The sequence below is a fragment of the Marmota marmota genome, unplaced genomic scaffold, assembly GCF_001458135.2.
Source record: "Marmota marmota marmota unplaced genomic scaffold, marMar, whole genome shotgun sequence".
NCBI lineage: Eukaryota > Metazoa > Chordata > Mammalia > Rodentia > Sciuridae > Marmota > Marmota marmota.
The window spans coordinates 210,256-223,061 of NW_025999869.1; positions in this window are offsets into that span (position 1 = coordinate 210,256).

Here is a 12,806-nt window from a genome sequence, read left to right on the forward strand (position 1 = left end):
CACTCAGAGCAGCCACAGCCCGTTTCCATCAACAGCAGGACTTGGTCCAGGCTGCACAGACATCTCTCAATCCAGGTTGAGTGACACAGTGAGGACCTCAGACCTATTTCAGTAGCCACAGAAACACCAGCCCAGTGACACTTATAGAGGGGTCACAAGGAACTGCTTGCCCAGCCTTGTCAGTTGAAGGGAAGTGACTCTTGGCAGTGACAGTTGGTTTGGAATGTCCTGTGTTCTGATTCATTTGGAGCTTAGTGGACAAAGGTATCCCTAGTGCTGCCCTCATCTCCAGGAAGGTCCATCGTGATGCTGCTGGCACTGTGAACTTGCTGAACAGTGACACCCATCTAAATTTCATCCTGTCCTCAGAGGAGCTTCCTTTGATAAAAAGTACATCCCATTTGGATCAGGGACTCAAAATAGATACAGAGGCTGGTCAAGGACCTGAGCCCTAATGGCTTAGCCCTCTCTTCTAAGGTGTCAGCTGTTGTCCCTGCAAAAATCTTTGGTCACAATGTTTGAGTGAGTAGGGGGCAAGACAAAAGTAGATGGCAAGACAAAAGGAGTCTCAGGTTTGGGGGTCTCTCACGCCAGAGAAGCAAAAACTTAACTGTCTCAGATCCATTGCTTATTAATATTGTTACTCTACCATGTCACTTCTTTCCTCTAAATATCACTGTCCTTAACTATAAGGCAGGTGTCAGCATTTCTACTCAGACCATGTCACAGGTCGACTTGGGGATCATAAGCCATGATGTAAAAGCTCCCAGAAGCTGCAGATCACCTCACCCAACAGTGGAGGAGAGGAGCCCTTCCTCCTCCCCTGCCTTTAACCACCAACTCCCTCCTGGAGGCAGCCACTAGCTAGTGTGTGACTTTTCCTCCCAGATATTTAAAATTGAAAGGCCATGCATGTTTATGCTGAGCCAGCCATTTTATGCTAAAGCTTCACCTGCATCTGGTTACATTCAGCCTCATGATACAAATAAGGAGGCACATTTCAGTGCTCAAATGACAGAGCAGAGGACCCAGGACACAGGATTGCATGACTTACCCAGGTCCACAGCTCCAGGCTGGTCTGAGCCCAGGCCCTCTGCACCAGCACCCAGGTGCTCAGGCCCTCTGCTCTTCTTCTGGCTCTGCACTGGCTCATCTACAGGAACACAGTTCCTACCCACCCCATCTGCAGGTGTGCTAAGGGCCCTCTCCACGACCTCCCTGAAACCCCACTCTGACTCAGGAGGCTCTATGGGGCACCAGTAAACACTGGCATCTGAATTTGAACTCTCAATCTCAGCAACAATTCCACCCTGGACTAGGAACTTTGTATGGGCCACCAGGAGGAATGGGAGCCATGAGCATCCAGGAAAGCACAGCTCACAGGCCAGCGCCATCTGTGGACTCAACATTTCAGGCTGACTTGAGTGTCCATCAGCTGCACAGCTAGGACCTGAGCCCTATTCCTGTCCTCTCCTCCCTCTCCAGGCTTCTTCCGCCCAGGATGGTGGCCCAGCAGCAGCTCCGTCCAGGCTGGTGAAGCAAACTCCTCCATCCACTCTGGACCTGTGTCCACAAGGAGCCAACTCCTTGAGGAATTCATGAGCAGCCCCACCAATGTGCTTGCTGACAGGTACTCTGTGTCCTCCTGGCCTCCTGGGGCCCTGCTATAGGAAGAGGCCCGTCTAATGCCTAGGTAAGATGGGAAATTGCTGGTTTATCTTATTTTCAAATGAACTCGTATGGAAATCTGACATCACACATGACAGATGACATGGAGGTTTCCTTGGTGGGGTGGACTGCCTCTCTCATCATGTGACACTGGGCCAAGGGGGCATGCCAATGGCAGCACCAGCCTGTCAGCTATGTGGGAGGGACGTGTCCTGAGCCCCCATCTTCCTCCTGGATCAAGAGGCTTGTAATTTTCCATCAAGACACATGAGAAAGAGTGACATCCCTGACTTTCTTTAGGGGCACTGCACCTGCCTTGGGGCCTTTCACTGGACAGGAGAACTCAGGCCTAGGCCCACCGTGCCCAGCCTCCCCTAAGTCTCAGTGTTTCCTGTAACTGCCTTGGTCTCAGGATCAACTGTAAACAAGAAGGATCTGGAACCATCCTCACTGAGGGAAGCCCTAGGTGAGGAGAAAGGTGGGCTTTCCTGCTGGCTCTGGCCTGGGAGCCTCCCTCCTGCTTGCTGTAGCTGGGGAGGGCTTGAGATGTGGGGACAAAACTCACCTTGTGGGTGAGGAACCTTGGGCCCCTTTGAACAGACCATTAGTCCTCAGGCATGTGGGTTTGCCTGCCATTTCCACTGGTGGATCTGTGTGGTGTCTCCTGAGCAGCACGTGCTCTAGGCTCAGATTTCCTATAACAGCAAAATTGGTAGACTCTACTCCTGAAGTAAAACAAGCAAATCCCACATCCTGATTTCCTGATTACAATGTGGGTGTAGTGAGTGTGTAAACTTCAAATTAACTTCATACTTCAGATTACTTTCATACTTCAATACACACAGTTCACACTCAAATCATGAGTTCACTGTATGCCACCACATCAGGCTTTACTTCAGAGGGTACAGCATAGGCCAGGAGAGCTGGAGGACCCTGCTGCCCACAGGACGTGAGGAACTGTGCTGCAGGCAGGTTCTCACCTCCAAGACCCACACACTCTGACACAACCATCTTCCTGGGAAGACTTTAACCTCTGCTGTGGGCTCAGCACCCATTAGGATGTTTACCCCTGTGGCCTGGCCCCCCATGTGGGGCATGGACCAGGACTGAGTCTGCAGGATCCCATGTTCTTGCTCTTCCATATAATGTGGCATCCAGTGGTGGGGTCCCCTGGGGCTTCACACCTGTCCCTTCCCTTTTTCCCTGAATGTGGTTTTGCAGGAGGGATCAGAATGCCCTGACCTGGTCTTGAACACCTGGAGAGCTGGGCAGGGCTCCTTCCTTCTGCAGCTAGACCCAGGGCAGCACCTGCCACCCAGCCCTGGTGGGGACCTGAGAGAGGAGGAGCCTGAGGAGGCCTTGGGAGGCTCACTCCAGGCCTCCCCACCTGAGCTGTGACTCTTCATGTTGCCCCAAACAGAAAATGTCACCGCATGTGGACAATCTTTCTCTCATGTCTGGCACCCACCGTGGTGTCTGTGTGGTTCCAGAAACACTGTGGCCAGCAGAGGAGAGAGGCCTCCTTCAGGGGCTGAGGGTCAGGGTGGGACATGGCCTCCTGCCTGGGAGGAGGAAAGGAAAGGCAGGCTCTGTGTAGGAGGGAGGGTGACCTCAGCCTGTGACAGGACACTCCCCAGTATCCCTTTCCAGCCTCCCTAGGGAAGCGCATCCTGGGCTCTTCTGAAGGACTGAACAAAGGACTGTGGGTGTTTCAGGTAAATGTAAATATAAATGGACTCAGGTTTGATTTTTCCCTTTGCATTGCCAATTCCTGGGGAATACATTATAGTAATTAGCACCTGATGGTCTGCAGGGGTCAGCACAAGCTGAGACCACTGGACTGGGAAATGCCTTCTGTTGGCCCAGATCTGCAGCTCCCTTCTCATGGCCACACTTCCCTGGATGTCCTTTTCCTCTGGATCCTAGGGGCACAGAGGGGGGCCCTGCTGTGTGGGATTGACATGTAAATGAGGGCACCTGCAGGCAGCCCCTGGCCTTGGGCTGCAGAGGGAGGATTTCTAGGGGCAGCAGGAAGACAGCAGGACACCTGACCTGGGAGGGGAGGGGGGTTCCCTGTGCTAAGAGGAGGAGATGAGCACAGCATGGCCTGCCCCAGCCCTAAGTGTGCCTGGACACTGTGTCCCTCCCTAGGCACAGGGAGCTGGGGCAGCCCTGTGTCTGCTGTGAGCACTTGTGCAAGTCTCCCTTGAAGCCTGGAGGCTGGAGCTTGCTTCCTGCTCCTCCCCTCAGGGCCACTGGCAGAGGCAGGGGATGCAGGTCAGGTCAGCAGTTTGGGAGGAATTGGCCTCATCTCCCGGAGTGTGGGGATCTGGTCACAGAATTCATCTCCTTCAGGGTAACTTGGGCTCCTCTTATCAACATTATTTTGGGCCTGCATTTCTCCTGCAGTGAACAGGTAGTTTGCTAAGGAATGTGACATATCCTCTCCACTTAGGTCAGGCAGGGCTGCAGCTAAATTGCTTCTTGGAAAAGAAAGCATTCTGCACATGCAGGCTATTGATAAATACCTGTAAGGAACCAGAGGAGGAGAGGCCCCTTCTTTCTTAAGTGTCATCTCCAGAGGAGCCCTCCCCTGAGTGATGGACATGAGCCAGATGCGCTGCTGAATTTCCATTAATTACCATGAAGCAAAGTAACCATCCCAGTCCTTCCGAACACTAAACTCAGTCCAGGGTCCCAAAATGTGAACAAAAAAAGTGCTGTTCCCATGCAGAGGAAACTCCCACCTTCTCAGAACTGTCTGGTGGGCAGAGGTCTGGGCCTGGCCTGGGTCCCTTCCTTGGAGTCATGAACACAGTGTGTCCATTGCAGCTGCAGCTGCAGCTCACAGGACTGGCTCTGAGGGCTGCAATGATCCTAGGCATGTGAGAGTGTCACCTTGAGTTGTGAGGTTTTGCAGATGTGAGCCTTGACTGCTGAATCTCTGACCACACAGAGCCCAGGTGAATTCTGAGAAGCCAGGGGAGGAGCAGGGCAAGATGTGGACAGTGTGGACAGCTAACGACTTCCCACTGTGTCTCTAAAGGCTCCTCTGTCAATAGAAGATATGATTCCAGTAGTGACCATGAAAAAACTCCAGGTAGATTCCAACAATGAGACAGGACTCAAGGAAAAGGCATTCCTGGGAGTCACTGAAGTATAACTGCTCAGCTGGAGACAGAGCAAGAGGCTGTGAAATCAGAAAGAAAAAAGAAATGTGACTTTTCACCTTCAGCAGCTAATGGTGCAATAAAAGAGCTGTGATGTCTTTGGGCTTTGAGTGCTTGACTCCCAGCCATCTTGCTCTGCTGTCAAGGTGTCTTTCCCACCAGATCAGCTGTCTCCTGAATCTGCCTCTGACTCGCCTCAGCCCTGGGGTTGCCTGGGTAATGCCTGTTGAGAATGGAGCACAAAGTCTCTGGGTGGGGTCTGGTGCTGAACCCCAGTGCAGGTGTCTCATAGACCTGGATCTCTCATGGCTTCCCAGACCCTGGATGTGGAGGGGTTGCTATTCCAGAGAGCTCAGGTGCAGGGTGGTAAGGAGCCCTCTTCTCTAAGGGACTTCAGGTCTTGCTCAGCAACCTCAGGGTTGTGTCCTGGCTGTTTACTCCTGGTGCACTGATGCCCTCATGGTCAGGTCACCTGAAGAATCCCCTAAGTGTGGTGAGGTTGTAGCAAACTCAGCCACGTGCACGGTGAGCCCTGAAGCTGGTGTGGCCCCAGGTCCTGGAGAGTGTGCCAGAGCTGGAGCTTCTTAGCTTCTTAGCTGTTCTCACCTCAGACACATATTTCATAGTTTAGCCACTTTTTTTTTTAATGCTTATGTGCTCTGTTTTGTTTCAGAATTTTCTCAACGGTCAATGGAAGAGATATGTAATTTCCCCTTTCTAACATTGTTTTATTTCTACCTGAAGAAACTCCAGGTAGAATCCAACATTGAGACAGGACCCAAGGGAAGGGTGTTCCTGGGAGTCACTGAGTTGTAACTGCTCAGCTGGAGACAGAGCAAGGGGCTGTGAAATCAGAAAGAAAAAAGAATTGTGATTTTTCACCTTTAGCAGCTAGTGGTGTAATAAAAGAGCTGTGATGTCTATGGGCTTTGAGTTTTCTTTAAGTTTTGCTGTTATGTGAATATTTTCATATAAAATCATAGTGGTTTTATATCATTATTTTATCAAATATTTTGTGTGGCAATTGACCACTGGCTGACATGAATTCAGACACACTTGTGTGTGTGTGTGTGTGGTCACCTTGTCCTTTAATTTGTACAATTGGTGACATATTTTTGCACTGACTTCAACATCACATTTTTAGCATAAACCTAAAAAAAAGAAACTAAACTCAGGAGTAGGGTGTTGGCCTCTTCCCAGGTGGTAGTGGTGATCAGCCTCCTGAGCCCCGGGGCTACACACAGCCCCTGATAAGAAGGCAGGAGGGTCCTAGGAGCAAAGGGCGAGGCTGAGCCAGGGTGTGTGTGTCACTCAGCAGGCTGTGTCCCTATGGAAGTGGCTGCTGCTCCCCAGAGCACAGGAAGAGCAGGCTCTGCAATCAGGCTGGCCCCCTGCGCTGGTGCGGGCAGCCTGTCTCCAGCCAGGGAGGCTGAGAATCTGGCAGAGCTCCGGATCCCAGAGCCAGTGACCTGTTAGGCCTGGAGGTTTGGGGAAGTGGTGACGCTGGACCCAGCTGGCCGGGGCCCTGGGCTACAGGGGAGGTGATGGTCCCCCAGAAGTCACTGGGCAGACAAGGGGCAGAGCTTCAGCATTGCCCTCCCACCCAGCCCAGTGGCTCCGCACAGAGTCACCTGGGCAGGGAGCAGGAGAGGAGCCCCTGCCTGCTGCATTCAGCCGGGCTGCTCTACAGGACAGGCGCTGGGCAGCCTCAGCTCTCCGGTCACTCCAACACCGGGGGCGCAGCTATCAATTCAACAAGATCCTGTCCCAAAATAAAAACTTAAAAAAAAAAAAAAAAAGAAAAAGAAAAAAAGGCCTGGGGATGTGGTTCAATTGTTAGGCACCCCTGGGTTCAATCCTCAGTACCAAAAAAAGAAAAAAAAAAAAAAGGGCAAATATAATTTGTGTGATGGAGATTGAAGACAAAGCCCAAGAAGTGAGTGGCTGAACTTCTTGCATCTTGGAAAAGATGAAAAGGAAGGCAAAACACAAGAGGTTAAGACATGAGAAGCTTATGGGTGGCTATAGGGTGCATTGGCCTGGGGCCAGCATGGTTGATTGGGCCTTGTTTTAGTCAGGTTTTTGTCAGCTGTGACTAAAAGACCTGTCAAAAACAATGCGGAGGGGGGACTGTTTGTCCCAGGCAGGTTTCAGAGGTCTCAGTTTATAGATGTCCTGTCCATTGCCCTGGGACCAAGGTGAAGTAGAACATCTAGCAGAATGGATGATGGAAGAAAGCAGCTCCAGACATGGCAACCAGAAAGCAGAAATAGAGCTCTGCTAACCAAAAATAAATGTAAATCCTGCAGGAACTCCCCCACCCCACCCAGCTCCCCCAGCCACACCCACATGCATGCAGTCACCAAGAGTTCATCCACTCAAGTGGGTCGATGCTCTGCTTGGACTATGGCTCTCATAACTCAATCGTTTCACCCCAACTTTCTTACATTGTCTCACATATGAGCTTTTGGGGGACACGTAGCTAAACATTAACAGTGTTTGATGAAAATTCTTAACCTAAAAAATAAGAGAGGAAAACAGAAAAAGGAAAGCAGGAGGGAAGCCGTAAGTAGGCAAGAGGTAGGGAGGAATTAACTTTGAGTGTGCTTTTGTTGGGAAAATTGAAATTGTTGAATACAATTTTTTAAATAAGACTGTTGTGTGGTACAATAAGAGTTTTTTCTGGATGTAGAATGTTGGATTGTTCCTCAATGGGCAGGAGGCAGTAAGAGTCAAAACTGCTGGCATATGCACATTGTAGGTGTAAACAAGTCATGACACTTGATGTGTCTTTCAGAATTTATTTTAAAAAAATCATAGCAAGGATGTCCTTTATGTAATGAGTCCACTTTATTTTTTGAGTGTGGGGATTAGGAAAAACTTAAAATCCATCTAATGGGCATTTGGCAGAAAAAAAAATATGATAGTCCAGCCTTATGTTGTTCTATCACCACATCCAGCAGATTCAGGGGATCCGAAATGATCTTAGTAATACACATGGCTTGTTAAAGGAATACTTGATGACTTCAATGGTTTTAATCTTTGGAATATGTTAAAACATACAATATGGTACATTCTTGGAATTGTGTGTTTGCTACTAATTTTCATTTGTGTTATAACAATAGGATCTTCTGTGGAGAAATCTGACAGCTCCAAATAATAACAAATCATTTGTGCTTAAAAATAAAAAATGGGGAGATGTGGAAAGAGGTGACATGGATCAGGTTCTCTGATTGCCTCTTGGATGTGATGCACTTGCCCTGGGAAATTCCTGTGTAAAAGTCAAGTTGCCCAGTTGCTCTAGTGACACCCTGCCTGAAGAGGCTCTGTGAAGAGACACAGAGTCACATCAGTCTTGACCTTGAGATCACACACCACTTCCCAGCAATGGAAAATTCTGAGTATGACAAAGCCACAATGTTTCACCCATGCTGTGACTTCTACACCTGCACACTTATCAGAAACTCTGGAAAAGGGCTTCCTGGGTGTTAACAGGATGCCCCTAGGTTTACAACAGTAGAATAGTTACAAGAATGTTTCTAGTCTTGTAACTTTTTAATGCACAAAGAACAATGCCTCTACAGTCTTTAACTTCCTGATTATGAGACACTATATAATACATGTGTTGTGCCTGCTGTGGGTCACTTCTTCTCCATTAGAGATGAGTGCTTCACCTGATGCCAGATTTCTCTCTAAATGTGTGTCTTTCCTAATCCCCCATCATCCCTCACTGGTTTTTGAACTAAGGTCTATGCAGGTCAGAGCACAGAGTTATTGGAGATTGCCTATATAAATTTTAGATTGATTCTTTTTTCCTTTACTTTGCATGAAAATATCATTGGGATTTTTGATAGGATTTCATTAACTTTGTAGGTAAGTTTTGGATAGTTTTGATTATATTATGTCCTTAGAAATGTGAATACTAGCTGTCTTTCCCTTTATTTGTATATGCTTTCATTTCTTTCAGGATCATTTTATAGTTCTAGGTGTATAAGCCTTTAATCTTCTTGGCTAAGTTATTTCCCAACTTCTATTCATAGTATTTTTTTCTTTCCTTTTCAGATTACTCATTATTAGTGTATATTAATGCACCTTAGTTTTGCAGATTGAGTTTTATGCTCTGCATCATTGCTGAGTTCATTTATTAGTTTCCTTAATTTTAGTGTATTTGAATTTGTTACTCTTTGTTACTCTTTTTCTTCAGTAGATAATTTGCCATTGGGCATGGTGGCACTCACTTGTTATCTCAGTTCCTCAAGGGGCTGAGGCCAGCCTGGACAATGTAGTGAGATTTCAAAGTAAAAATATAAAAAGTGTGTAGCTCACTGAAAGGTACAGCTGCAGCTCAGTGTAATGTGCTTGCCTAGCCAAAGCCAGACTGCAGTCTGCTCAGAAGACTGGCAGTTGTTAACATTTGTTTTCACATTAGCATTGGAAAAGTCGTTTCTGTAGACTAGACTAACAGAATGTGTTTTGGAGATTTATGAAACTTTCTAGGGGTGTCCCTTGGAAGGTGTCATCTTGTTGATATTAGTTGTTTCTAAATCCATGCTATGTTTTCTCTTATCCCACACTGCTTTAACTTTAGTTTATATAGACAGCTTCATGTTGTTCTGTTTGTTGAATATTACTCTTATTTACTACTTGGCAAAATGTTATCTGGAGTAAACCAATTGCTACCTTTGAAATGTTTTTGTTTATTACTAATCAAATAGTTTGAGATGATTTCTACAAATAGTGACAGCTTCTCTGAAATATGATCTTCTGGGCAGCTGGTTAGAGACTCTGCCTGGAGCATGGGCTAGCGGGGAAGCTGCTCATGTCCTCAGCACTGGTGTAAGAGTGGGACAAGATGGTAGAGTTTGGGAAGGAAAAAAGAAATCCAGTAAATACTATCTGGCTTATATAAATTCATTAGGAATAATGAGCCATGCTTCACCATTAGGGAGGTATAATCTATCCAAATCCAGATTTCCCATGTATCAGCAAAGTTCCAACTTTGTGTGCAGACATTTCTAAAGATATAAGAGTTCAGGAGTCCTAATGAGAAGAATCCCTTCTTAGCAAGCAGGTAGTTGGAATTTGTTTTTAGATGCATGTTTGAGGTTCAGTCTGCAAAGGGAAATTATGATGGCCCAGGATAATATCTTTCTCCCAGAACTCTCCAGTGACAAGGCTATTCTTGCTCTGCTACTGCTTTTCTGCATAACTTAATCCTAGTGTAGGAATGTCTGCATTTGAGGAAATGAGTCCAGACGGATTCTGAGTTTTGGTGACCAAATCACAGAATAAGTATTTGGAGAGCACAGAATCATGTGAACACTGTCATGTTAAGTGCAGGTTCCTAGTACTGCTAATCTCACCAGCCCTCAACTACACATTTGTGGGATATTTTATAACTCAGTTGCCTTTGAGAATGTGGCTATGAACTTCACCCAGGAGAAGTGGGCTTTGCTGGATCCATTCAACAAGAATCTCCACAGAAATATGATGTAAGAAGTCTCCATGATTTCTTTACTTAATCCAATAGAGAACATGTGGGCTTTTGCTTTTAATTATTGTGAGGTCTTAGATTTGAGATATGTAAATAAAATAGTATAGTAAGCAAAGGAGACATGATCCAGTGTATAGTATGTTATGGGGAAACACTAAGAAAACACACAAAGTCAGAATTTGAAACAAATTAAAGAAATTTTATTTGACCTATCTTATCCTGGCCAGGGTTGTTTCTGACATAGCCTAAGTAGCTCTCTGAGAGAAACATGCCAGGCTGTCTGTGGTTCCAATATTTACAGAAGACAACTACATCATATGGAATTTTGCAAATTGCAAGCACTCAAGAGTACAGGGGCTGAGAACACAGCAGAACCACTTCTTGGGGACTTTACAGTTGCAGGCATACAAAGTGCAAGTGGGTGCACAAAGTGCAAAAATACACGTTTTTATCATCTTTAAAATAGCTCATAAAATAGTTTCACAGAGAAACTATAAAGATGTAGTACTTCTTCTATCTTACTGTTACTTCTTCTATCTTATAACTAGGGCAAACTAAGGTAACTTAACATTACTAATTTTATAACTTATAATCCTGTTATAATCTTATAATTTTCTTATTCATACTCTTTCATTAATCTATATTTCCTAATCAATAACCTATAACCTATTACTTGTATTGATTTGAATCAGACTATAACACAGTACAATAGAAGTACAGTAGAATTTTTGTAACTCACTGTAATTCAAATGATTTTACTGGGTCTGCCTTTTAGGCTGCAAATGCAAATACCAGAACATTGATGAGGAGAACAAAAATTCTGGGAGAAATCAAAGGTAATTTTTCAAAGGGTCATTCAGCATGGAGTGACCCTTCAGGGAATCATAGCATGATATGGATTTTTTTTTTTTGAGGGGGGTGTGAGCCATTTCAATTGAACCCTGGACCTTGAGGAGAGTATGCAAACATTTTTATCATTAACCTACATATCCTTTTCATGTAAATTGTAAGACATATAAAGCAAATGATCAGAACTTTAAATATATTTATTCTTTGTATTTTTCATGAGTGTCATATACATCATACAACACAGATGTTCCAGAGTTTACAAAATAATTGAATTTTAAGCACTGCTAAGTAACTACATTCACAAATATCACTGTGTTTTTAAAATATATTTTTACTTGTCGATGGACACAACATATTAATTCATTTATTTTTTAATATGTTGTTTAGATGTTGATGAACCTTTATTTTATTCATTTATTTATATGCATTGCTGAGAATCAAACCCAGTGCCTCACACATGCTAGGCCAATGCTCTACCACTGAACCACAACCACAGCCTGCTTGTTCATTTATTTTTATGTCATACTCAGTATTGAATCTAATGTGTTACATGTGAGGCAAGTGCTCTACCACTGAGCTACAACCCCAGCCCAAATATCACTGTTTTAATAATAGCTATTGGGAAGCCATGTTACAAATTAATAAATACATTTGCTTTTTACTAATTTACACATATTACAAACCTAGGCTGGGCAGCATGGCACATGCAAATAATCTCATTGGCTCAGGAGACTGAGGCAGGAGGATAACAAGTTCAAAGCCAGCTTCAGCAAAAATGAGGTGGAAAGCAACTCAGTGAAACCCTGTCTCTAAAGAAAATACAAGAAGGGCTGAGGATATGGTTCAGTGGTCGAGTGTCCCTGAGTTCAATCCCTGGTACCAAAAAAAAAAAAAAGCCCTTAAATTTTTGCTCATATTGATAGTATGTAAACCCAAGACCTATTAGTTAAAGAAAAATTATTAATAAGAAAAACACAATAATGTCCTTGTTATTTTTAATAGCAGTCATGTAGTAGAGGAATTGTACAATTAAAAAGGAAGTCAGGGCTTGGGGCTTTGGGGCTGTAGCTCAATGGCAGAACGCTTGACTTGCATGCATGAGGCACTGGGTTCAATCCTCAGCACCACATAAAAATACACTAATAAAATAAAGGCATGCTGTCCATCTACAACTATAAAAAGTATTAAAAAAAGGAAGTCAGTGAGAAATCTTCAGTAAAATTCCAAATTTTAAATCTGTAAAAAGAAAATACTTATTAGTATAAATTCATATAAATGAAGTATATGTGACATTTCTTCACATGTTATTCATTCCTTAATGGGCACACCATATTTCACTCTGGAAAGAAAGCATAGGAGACTGAGGAGGGTGGAAAGGAGCCATATAAATTCAAACAATACAAGAGTTCAAAGGCAGCCTCAGCTAAAGCAAGGCACTAAGCAACTCAGTGAAATCCTGTCTCTAAATAGCATTTAAAATAGGGCTGGGAATGTGGCTCAGTGGTCCAGTGCCCCTGAGTTTAATACCTGGTACCCCCTCCCCCAAAAAAGTGTGTCTGAGTTTGCTATTTGTATTTCACATTTAACTGTTTGGATATTGAACAACAAAGAGAAACTAATGAGAA